This window comes from Triticum dicoccoides, chromosome 5A (assembly GCF_002162155.2).
Source record: "Triticum dicoccoides isolate Atlit2015 ecotype Zavitan chromosome 5A, WEW_v2.0, whole genome shotgun sequence".
NCBI classification, from domain to species: Eukaryota; Viridiplantae; Streptophyta; class Magnoliopsida; order Poales; family Poaceae; genus Triticum; species Triticum dicoccoides.
Genome location: NC_041388.1, coordinates 648,057,581 through 648,068,978, shown reverse-complemented (window position 1 = coordinate 648,068,978; position 11,398 = coordinate 648,057,581). Strand labels below are relative to the sequence as shown.

The window sequence follows — 11,398 nt, the reverse complement described above, 5'->3', positions numbered from 1 at the left end:
AGAACAGAAATACAAAGGTCTGTTACAGAAAAGAGTCTGAGAACAGGGAGAAGGGGAGAGCGAGTTCAACGCACTGCTAGGAAACCCACTGCACGCGCCCGCCATTGAAATGAGCGCTATGGGGCGAAAACCTGAGCAGCACCAGCATTTTCACTAGACCTATTACAAAAGAGGATGGAAACCATCATAGAACGAGGATAACAATTTTAAGATGTTCGTTACGGAGCCAACCAACGAACAACTACCAAAAGTATAACGCACGGCAAGATCTGCATCTTCATTCTCCACCCTTAGACGCGTCACAGGCCCTCATCAGCAGCAGGGTCCCGTTGCGGATCATCTCTGCACCCGCTCGAAGTTGCTTGACGTTGTCTCCAGCCTGTAGACCTGCCCAATATAAGAGAAAAGAAGCCACCGCAAAAACAATCTCAAAAGGAGATTTGATCATCTTCTTCTCAAGGTAGCTTTGTTTCGGGCCAGCCAGATGGACCAAGTAATTGCCCCCAACGCCACAGTATAGAAAGAGTCATGTCGAGCAGGAAAGAGTAGCACCATACAAAAAATTGCCAGTAGTTACGAGGACATAAGTCTGTCCCGAGAGTGACCCCAATCGATCACCAGACAACTTTGCCAACAGGGCAATCAAAGAACAGATGTTGGAAAGTTTCAATCTGTCGCAAAAGGAACACACAAGTTCTTGGCCATTTACGTTGACGCATCAATTGTTTAGTGAACACTGCATCTTGAGTAAGTTTCCAAAGAAAAATCTGGATCTTAAGAAGGAGTTTGGCTTTCCAAATCCATTTGTAATTGCACCCACCGAGTGGTTTTTCTTGTCCGACCGCCATGTTTCGGGAGCTACCTTAAGCGTGCCAGCTGCTACATGGCCTCACTGTTTTAGGTGAGCGCACATGTTGGCGGGAGGAGAGCACCCAGACCCAAATCTCAGCGACCGGCCACCCATGCCCTGGTTGTCTCTTTATTTATCCGCGGGGTCAGCAGCTGAGCAGTGACCAGTGAGCAGAGCACCACCAAGAGCCAGCCGCCGCTTCCTTCTATTTACAACGCCGGTAAGCCGAGATTCAGCTCTCCATGGACGCCACGTCCTAGCCGCCGCTGCGCATCGTGCTCTGCCCCTACCTTGCTTTTGGCCACCTGCTTCCGTACCTGGAGCTCGCCGAGCGCCTGGCGCTGCCCGGCCACCTTGTGTCCTACGTCTCCACCCCGCGCAACCTCGCCCGCCTCCCGCCGCTGCGCCCCGTTGCGGCGCCGCATGTGGACCTCGTTGAGCTCCCCTTGCCGTGCGTCAATGACCTGCCCGACGGCGCGGAGTCCACCAACGATGTCACCGCCACCGATCATGAGCTCCACTGGAAGGCTTTCGATGGCCTCGCCGCGCCCTTTGGGAGTTCTTGGCTGCTGCGTGCACCAACGAGGCCACGAGGCCTCACTGGATCATCGTCGACTGCTTCCACCACCGGGCCACTGCTGCCGCCCTCAAGCACAAGGTACGATCCAATCCACCAGAGACGGCTAGTTTGCGCGGTAGGCCGGCAGCTTTGTTGGTTCCATCACATGCATGTCTCAAATCTAGTTGCCTTGAATGCCAGGTACCATGTGCGACGCTTCTGACGACCGCTGCCATGCTCGCTGCCGTCCCCCGCCCGCCATTGGAGCACCCTGAGGCAGGCTCTGCCGTTGCCTCTATGTTTGAACAGGCCACCGCTGCTAGGCGCGTTGTGCCTAGTTACGAGCGGAATGCGATGACACGGTTTGTCGCCGTGCATGGAACGTCGTCGAGTATGTCCAGCCTCTGGCGCTGCATCTTGACAGAGAAGAGATGCACACTAACAGCCATCCAGAGCTGCGTCGAGTAGGAGCCCGAGTCCTTCCCGCTCTTAGCAACCGTCCATGGCAAGCCGATGCTGCCCCTCGGCCTTCTGCCGCCGTGCCGCTGGCAGCAATGGAGAAGACCATGCCAGTGTTTGGTGGTTGGACGCACAACCGCCCGGCTTGGTGGTGTACGTGGCGCTAGGGAGCGAGGTGCCACTTCGCGAGGAGCAGGTGCGCGAGCTGGCCCTCGACCTGGAGCTCACCGGGACGCGCTTCCTCTGGGCTCTCAGGAAGCCCATCGGTGCCGATGACGACCCTCTCCCGCCCGGCTTCGAGGAGCGCACCCACGACCGCAGGCTGGTGGCCACGGGGTGGGTGCCCTAGATGAGCATCCTGGCGCACGCGACCGTTGGCGGGTTCTTGACGCACTGTGGCCGGAACTCGCTGATCGAAGGGCTCCTATTCGGGTACCCACTCGTCATGCTGCCCATCTTCAGCGACCAAGGGCCCAACGCGCGGCAAATGGAAGTGAAGAAGGTAGTGTTGCAGGTGGCGAGGGACAAGGACGATGGGTCCTTCCACCGCCATGGCGTCGCGAGCGCCGTCTGGGCAGTCATGGTTGAGGGAGAAGAAAGAAGGGGCTTCGTGGCAAATGCACTGAAGATGCAAGCGGTCGTAGCGGATAAGGCACTCCAGGATAGCTACATCAACGAGTTTGTACAACACCTCAGATCTTACGGCGCTGCAGGGGCAGACACAAATGGGCGTGTTTGGTTGCCCACATCGAGCCCAACCAGGCCCGCGCGGGAAGGGAGAGGCCTGTTTGGTTGCCCAGTTTTCCTATTGGGCCTGCATCGCACGCTCCTCAAAGCAGCCCAGAGCCTGACTCACTGGAAACGCTCGGATCGGCAGTTTCTCGCGAGCCAGGCTGAGTGCGGCGTGAGGTCGCATGGGCAGGAGTGAGGCGAGGGCGAGGGGGATGGCGGGAGATGGAAATCTGGCGCGCCGTCCCGGCGCCAAATTAGCCTCACCCCCTTTCACTCGCTCACCCATAGCCAATGCCCCCTTTCTTCCCTACTGCCCCACCATCGGCGGCGGCTGCGATTTCAGATCTGAGCTATAGGCGGTGGCAGAAGAGGCGGCAGCGTTTGTGGCGGATCTGGTGCTGCCCTTGTTGTTGGCCACTGTCTGGTCGACCTAGTCTGTGCCATGGCTCCCCCTACGCCGTCCTCGTCTCGGATGCTGGTAAGCAGCACCCCTCCCTCCTTTGTTAGCTCAGTGGTTAGGCCATTAAGCTAGGTGTAGGATCGATTTCCCACTAAATGAACTGTCGATGTCGACTAGGTTATGGACGCACGGATGAGGTTGATAATCCAGGCAGCAACACTGATTCGTGTGATTCAGGCATGGGTCATGTTCATGCACCAGAGAGTTGTTCGTCGTGCTGGGAGATCTTTGATCCGCTATGGTCCATTGTTTCCCCGGGAACAGGAGATGATCCAAAATCAGAACTACATCTACAACTGCAATGACGTCGAGGCTCTGTGGATGCTTAGAATGAAAAGAGCACCATTTGCCAGGCTTGTCGAGACCTTCAGGAGCAGGGGCTGTTACAAGATAGCATCAACACTGGTGTCAAAGAGCAAGTGGCCATTTTCCTTGCTACCTCTTGAGCACTTGCGTTGGTTTTCCCTTGAAAAGGAAAGGGTGGTGCAGCAAAGTAGCGTAAGTATTTCCCTCAGTTTTTGAGAACCAAGGTATCAATCCAGTAGGAGGCTACGCGCGAGTCCCTCGCACCTACACAAAACAAATAAATCCTCGCAACCAACGCGATAAGGGGTTGTCAATCCCTACACGGTCACTTACGAGAGTGAGATCTGATAGATATGATAAGATAATATTTTTGGTATATGATAAAGATGCAAAGTAAAATAAAAGCAATGAAAATAACTAAGTATTGGAAGATTAATATGATGAAGATAGACCCGGGGGCCATAGGTTTCACTAGTGGCTTTTCTCAAGAGCATAGGTATTTTACGGTGGGTGAACGAATTACTGTTGAGCAATTGACAAAATTGAGCATAGTTATGAGAATATCTAGGCATGATCATGTATATAGGCATCACGTCCAAGACAAGTAGACCGACTCCTGCTTGCATCTACTACTATTGCTCCACACATCGACTGTTGGGGAACGTAGCAGAATTTTAAAATTTTCTATGCATCACCAAGATCAATCTATGGAGTCATCTAGCAACGAGGGAGAGAGGAGTGCATCTACATACCCTTGTAGATCGCGCGCGGAAGCGTTCAAGAGAACGGGGTTGATGGAGTCGTACTCATCGTGATCCAAATCACCGATGACCAAGTGCCGAACGGACAACACCTCCGTGTTCAACACACGTCTGGTCGGGAAGACGTCTCCTCCTTCTTGATCCAGCAAGGGGGAAGGAGAGGTTGATGAAGATCTAGCAGCACGACGGCGTGGTGGTGGATGCAGCAGGATCCCGGCAGGGCTTCGCCAAGCGCAAGCGGGGAGGAGAGGTGTTACAGAGGGAGAGGGAGGCGCCAAGAGCAAGGGGTGCGGCTGCCCTCCCTCCCCCCTCTTTATATAGGGGCCTTGGGGGGGGGGCGCCGGCCCTAGGAGATGAATCTCCAAGGGGGCGGCGGCCAAGGGGTGGCTTCCCCCCAAGCCAAGTGGGGGGCGCCCCCACCCCTAGGGTTTCCCAACCCTAGGCGGCGCAGGGGATGCCCAAGGGGGGCGCGCACCAGCCCACTAGGAGATGGTTCCCCTCCCAATTCAGCCCATGGGTCCCTACGGGATAGGTGGCCCCACCTGGTGGACCCCCGGGACCCTTCCGGTGGTCCAGGTACAATACCGGCGACCCCCGAAACCTTCCCGATGGCCGAAACTGGACTTCCTATATATAAATCTTTACCTCCGGACCATTCCGGAACTCCTCGTGACGTCCGGGATCTCATCCGGGACTCCGAACAACTTTCGGGTTACTGCATACTAATATCTCTACAACCCTAGCGTCACCGAACCTTAAGTGTGTAGACCCTACGGGTTCGGGAGACATCCAGACATGACCGAGACGCCTCTCCGGTCAATAATCAACAGCAGGATCTGGATACCCATGTTGGCTCCCACATGCTCCACGATGATGTCATCGAATGAACCATGATGTCGAGGATTCAATCAATCCGCATACAATTCCCTATGTCAATCGATACGTTACTTGCCCGAGACTCGATCGTCGGTATCCCAATACCTCGTTCAATCTCGTTACCGGCAAGTCACTTTACTCGTGCCGTAATTCATGATCCCATGATCAACCACTTGGTCACATTGAGCTCATTATGATTATGCATTACCGAGTGGGCCTAGAGATACCTCTCCGTCACACGGAGTGACAAATCCTAGTCTCGATTCGTGACAACCCAACAGACACTTTCGGAGATACCTGTAGTGTACCTTTATAGTCACCCAGTTACGTTGTGACGTTTGGCACACCCAAGGCACTCCTACGGTATCCGGGAGTTGCACAATCTCATGGTCTAAGGAAATGATACTTGACATTCGGAAAAGCTACATCAAACGAACTACACGATCTTTGAGCTATGCTTAGGATTGGGTCTTGTCCATCACATCATTCTCCTAATGATGTGATCCCGTTATCAATGACATCCAATGTCCATAGTCAGGAAACCATGACTATCTTTTGATCAACGAGCTAGTCAACTAGAGGCTCACTAGGGACGTGTTGTGGTCTATGTATTCACACATGTATTACGATTTCTGGATAACACAATTATAGCATGAACAATAGACAATTATCATGAACAAAGAAATATAATAATAACCATTTTATTATTGCCTCAAGGGCATATTTCCAAGAGTCTCCCACTTGCACTAGAGTCAATATTCTAGTGACATTGTGATGAATCGAATACCCATGCAGTTCTGGTGTTGATCATGTTTTGCTCTAGGGAGAGGTTTAGTCAACGGATCTGCCACATTCAGGTTCGTATGTACTTTACAAATCTCTATGTCTCCATTTTGAACACTTTCACGAATGGAGTTGAAGCGACGCTTGATATGCCTGGTCTTCCTGTGAAACCTGGGCTCCTTGGCAAGGGCAATAGCTCTAGTGTTGTCACAGAAGAGAGTCATCGGGCCCGACGCATTGGGTATGACTCCTAGGTCGGTAATGAACTCCTTCACCGAGACTGCTTCTTGTGCTGCCTCCGAGGCTGCCATGTACTCTGCTTCACATGTAGATCCCGCCACAACGCTCTGCTTGCAACTGCACCAGCTTACTGCCCCACCATTTAAAATATACACGTATCCGGTTTGTGACTTAGAGTCATCCAGATCTATGTCGAAGCTAGCATCGACGTAACCCTTTACGACGAGCTCTTCGTCACCTCCATAAACGAGAAACATATCCTTAGTCCTTTTCAGGTACTTCAGGATATTCTTGACCGCTGTCCAGTGTTCCATGCCGGGATTACTTTGGTACCTTCCTACCAAACTTACGGCAAGGTTTACATCAGGTCTGGTACACAGCATAGCATACATGATAGACCCTATGGCCGAGGCATAGGGGACGTCACTCATCTTTTCTCTATCTTCTGCCGTGGTCGGGCATTGAGCCGTGCTCAATCTCGTACCTTGCAATACAGGCAAGAACCCCTTCTTTGACTGATCCATTTTGAACTTCTTCAATATCTTGTCAAGGTACGTACTCTGTGAAAGACCAATGAGGCGTCTCGATCTATCTCTATAGATCTTGATGCCTAATATATAAGCAGCTTCTCCAAGATCCTTCATTGAAAAACACTTGTTCAAGTAGGCCTTTATGCTTTCCAAGAATTCTATATCATTTCCCATCAACAGTATGTCATCCACATACAATATGAGAAATGCTACAGAGCTCCCACTCACTTTCTTGTAAATGCAGGCTTCTCCGTAAGTCTGCGTAAACCCAAACGCTTTGATCATCTCATCAAAACGAATGTTCCAACTCCGAGATGCTTGCACCAGCCCATAAATCGAGCGTTGGAGCTTGCACACCTTGTCAGCATTCTTAGGATCGACAAAACCTTCCGGTTGCATCATATACAATTCTTCCTTAAGGAAACCATTAAGGAATGCCGTTTTGACGTCCATTTGCCATATCTCATAATCATAGAATGCGGCAATTGCTAACATGATTTGGACAGACTTCAGCTTCGCTGCGGGTGAGAAAGTCTCATCGTAGTCAACCCCTTGAACTTGTCGACAACCCTTAGGGACAAGCCGAGCTTTATAAATGGTTACGTTACCATCCGCGTCTGTCTTCTTCTTAAAGATCCATTTATTTTCTATGGCTCGCCGATCACCGGGCAAGTCAGTCAAAGTCCATACTTCATTTTCATACATGGATCCTATCTCGGATTTCATGGCTTCTAGCCATTTGTCAGAATCCGGGCCCGCCATCGCTTCTTCATAGTTCGAAGGTTCACCGTTGTCTAACAACATGATTTCCAAGACAGGGTTGTCGTACCACTCTCGTGCGGAATGTGTCCTTGTGGACCTATGAAGTTCAGTAGCAACTTGATCTGAAGTTTCATGATCATCATCATCAACTTCCTCTCTAGTCGGTGCAGGTACCTCAGGAACATTTTCTTGAGCTGCGCCACAAACCGGTTCAAGAGGTAATACTTCATCAAGTTCTACTTTCCTCCCACTTATTTCTTTCGAGAGAAACTCTTTCTCTAGAAAGGACCCATTCTTGGCAACAAAGATCATGCCTTCGGATCTGAGGTAGAAGGTATACCCAATAGTTTCTTTAGGGTATCCTATGAAGACGCATTTTTCCGATTTGGGTTCGAGCTTTTCAGGTTGAAGTTTCTTGACATAAGCATTGCATCCCCAAACTTTTAGAAACGATAGCTTAGGTTTCTTCCCAAACCATAATTCATACGGTGTCGTCTCAACCGATTTCGACGAAGCCCTATTTAAAGTGAATGCGGCAGTCTCTAAAGCATAGCCCCAAAATGATAGCGGTAGATCGGTAAGAGACATCATAGATCGCACCATATCCAATAGAGTGCGATTACGACGTTCGGACACACCATTACGCTGAGGTGTTCCAGGCGGCGTGAGTTGTGAAACTATTCCACATTTTCTTAAGTGTGTGCCAAATTCGTGACTCAAGTATCCCCCCCCCATGATCTGATCGCAAGAACTTGATTTTTCTGTCACGTTGATTCTCAACCTTGCTCTGAAATTCCTTGAACTTTTCAAAGGTCTCAGACTTGTGTTTCATTAAGTAGACATACCCATATCTACTCAAGTCATCAGTGAGGGTGAGAACATAACGATAGCCACCGCGAGCCTGAACACTCATTGGACCGCACACATCAGTATGTATGATTTCCAATAAGTTGGTTGCTCGCTCCATTGTTCCTGAGAACGGAGTCTTGGTCATTTTACCCATGAGGCATGGTTCACACGTGTCAAATGATTCGTAATCAAGAGACTCCAAAAGTCCATCTGCATGGAGCTTCTTCATGCGTTTGACACCTATGTGACCAAGGCGGCAGTGCCACAAGTATGTGGGACTATCATTATCAACCTTACATCTTTTGGTATTCACACTATGAATATGTGTAACATTACGCTCGAGATTCATTAAGAATAAACCATTCACCAATGAAGCATGACCATAAAACATATCTCTCATATAAATAGAATAACCATTATTCTCGGATTTAAATGAGTAGCCATCTCGAATTAAACGAGATCCTGATACAATGTTCATGCTCAAAGCTGGCACTAAATAACAATTATTGAGGTTTAAAACTAATCCCGTAGGTAAATGTAGAGGCAGCGTGCCGACGGCGATCACATCGACCTTGGAACCATTCCCGACGCGCATCGTCACCTCATCTTTCGCCAGTCTCCGTTTATTCCGCAGCTCCTGCTTTGAGTTACAAATGTGAGCAACCGCACCGGTATCAAATACCCAGGAGCTACTATGAGTACTGGTAAGGTACACATCAATTACATGTATATCACATATACCTTTAGTGTTGCCGGCCTTATTGTCCGCTAAGTATTTGGGGTAGTTTCGCTTCCAGTGACCACTTCCCTTGCAATAAAAACACTCAGTCTCAGGCTTGGGTCCATTCTTTGGCTTCTTCCCGGCTGCTTGCTCACCGGGCGCGGCAACTCCCTTGCCGTCCTTCTTGAAGTTCTTCTTACCCTTGCCTTTCTTGAACTTAGTGGTTTTATTCACCATCAACACTTGATGTTCCTTTTTGATTTCCACCTCTGCTGATTTCAACATTGAATATACCTCAGGAATGGTCGTTTCCACCCCCTGCATATTGAAGTTCATCACAAAGCTCTTGTAGCTCGGTGGAAGCGACTGAAGGATTCTGTCAATGACCGCGTCATCCGGGAGATTAACTCCCAGCTGAGTCAAGCGGTTATGCAACCCAGACATTTTGAGTATGTGCTCACTAACAGAACTATTTTCCTCCATCTTACAGCTGAAGAACTTGTCGGAGACTTCATATCTCTCGACCCGGGCATGAGCTTGGAAAACCATTTTCAGCTCTTCGAACATCTCATATGCTCCGTGTCTCTCAAAACGCTTTTGGAGCCCCGGTTCTAAGCTGTAAAGCATGCCGCACTGAACGAGGGAGTAATCATCAGCACGTGACTGCCAAGCGTTCATAATGTCTTGGTTCTCTGGGACAGGTGCGTTACCTAGCGGTGCTTCTAGGACATAATCTTTCTTGGCAGCTATGAGGATGATCCTCAGGTTCCGGACCCAGTCCGTATAGTTGCTGCCATCATCTTTCAGCTTGGTTTTCTCTAGGAACATGTTGAAGTTGAGGACAACGTGGGCCATTTGATCTACAAGACATATTGTAAAGATTTTAGACTAAGTTCATGATAATTAAGTTCATCTAATCAAATTATTCAATGAACTCCCACTCAGATAGACACCCCTCCAGTCATCTAAGTGTAACATGATTCGAGTTAACTAGGCCGTGTCCGATCATCACGTGAGACGGACTAGTCAACATCGGTGAACATCTTCATGTTGATCGTATCTTCTATACGACTCATGCTCGACCTTTCGGTCTTCTGTGTTCCAAGGCCATGTCTATACATGCTAGGCTCGTCAAGTCAACCTAAGTGTATTGCGTGTGTAAATCTGGCTTACACCCATTGTATTCGAAACAACGAACCTTCGCAACGGTGCATAGTTAGGGGGAACACTTACTTGAAATTATTACGAGGGATCATCTTATTTAAGCTACCGTCGTTCTAAGCAAATAATATATAAAACATGATAAACATCACATGCAATCAAATAGTGACATGATATGGCCAATATCATTTGCTCCTTTTGATCTCCATCTTCGGGGCTCCATGATCATCGTTGTCACCGGCATGACACCATGATCTCCATCATCACGATCTCCATCATCGTGTCTTCTTGAAGTTGTCTCGTCATCTATTACTTCTACTACTATGGCTAACGCTTTAGCAATAAAGTAAAGTAATTACATGACGTTTATGTTGACACGCAGGTCATAAATAAATAAAGACAACTCCTATGGCTCCTGCCGGTTGTCATACTCATCGACATGCAAGTCGTGATTCCTATTACAAGAACATGATCATCTCATACATCACATATATCATTCATCACATCCTTTGGCCATATCACATCACAAAACACTTGCTGCAAAAATGAGTTAGACGTCCTCTAATTGTTGTTGCAAGTTTTTACGTGGCTGCTATAGGTTTCTAGCAAGAACGTTTCTTACCTACGCCAAAACCACAACATGAATTGCCAATTTATATTTGCCCTTCATAAGGACCCTGTTCATCGAATCCGATCCGACTAAAGTGGGAGAGACAGACACCCGCCAGCCACCTTATGCAACTAGTGCATGTCAGTCGATGGAACCAGTCTCACATAAGCGTACGTGTAAGGTCGGTCCGGGACGCTTCAGCCCACAATGGCGCCGAATCAAGATAATACTAGTAACGACAAGATAATTGACAATATCGACGCCCACAACTGCTTTGTGTTCTACTCGTCCATAGAAACTACACATAAACCTAGCACTGATACCACTGTTGGGGAACATAGCAGAATTTTAAAATTTTCTACGCATCACCAAGATCAATCTTTCGAGTCATCTAGCAACGAGGGAGAGAGGAGTGCATCTACATACCCTTGTAGATCGTGCGCGGAAGCGTTCAAGAGAACGGGGTTGATGGAGTCGTACTCGTCGTGATCCAAATCACCGATGACCAAGTGCCGAACGGACAACACCTCCGCGTTCAACACACGCACGGTTGGGAAGACGTCTCCTCCTTCTTGATCCAGCAAGGGGGGAGGAGAGGTTGATGAAGATCCAGCAGCACGACGGCGTGGTGGTGGATGCAGCAGGATCCCGGCAGGGCTTCGCCAAGCGCAAGCGGGGAGGAGAGGTGTTACGGAGGGAGAGGGAGGCGCCAAGAGCAAGGGGTGCGGCTGCCCTCCCT

At 49.4% G+C, this 11,398-nt stretch overlaps 2 pseudogenes; both read left to right on the top strand.

Moving 5' to 3' along the window:
* Positions 1-1,092: 1,092 nt before the first annotated feature.
* LOC119300307 lies at positions 1,093-2,796 on the top strand (annotated as a pseudogene).
* A 246-nt stretch (positions 2,797-3,042) lies between these two features.
* Positions 3,043-11,398, top strand: part of LOC119300306 — a 92,463-nt pseudogene continuing 84,107 nt past the window's right edge.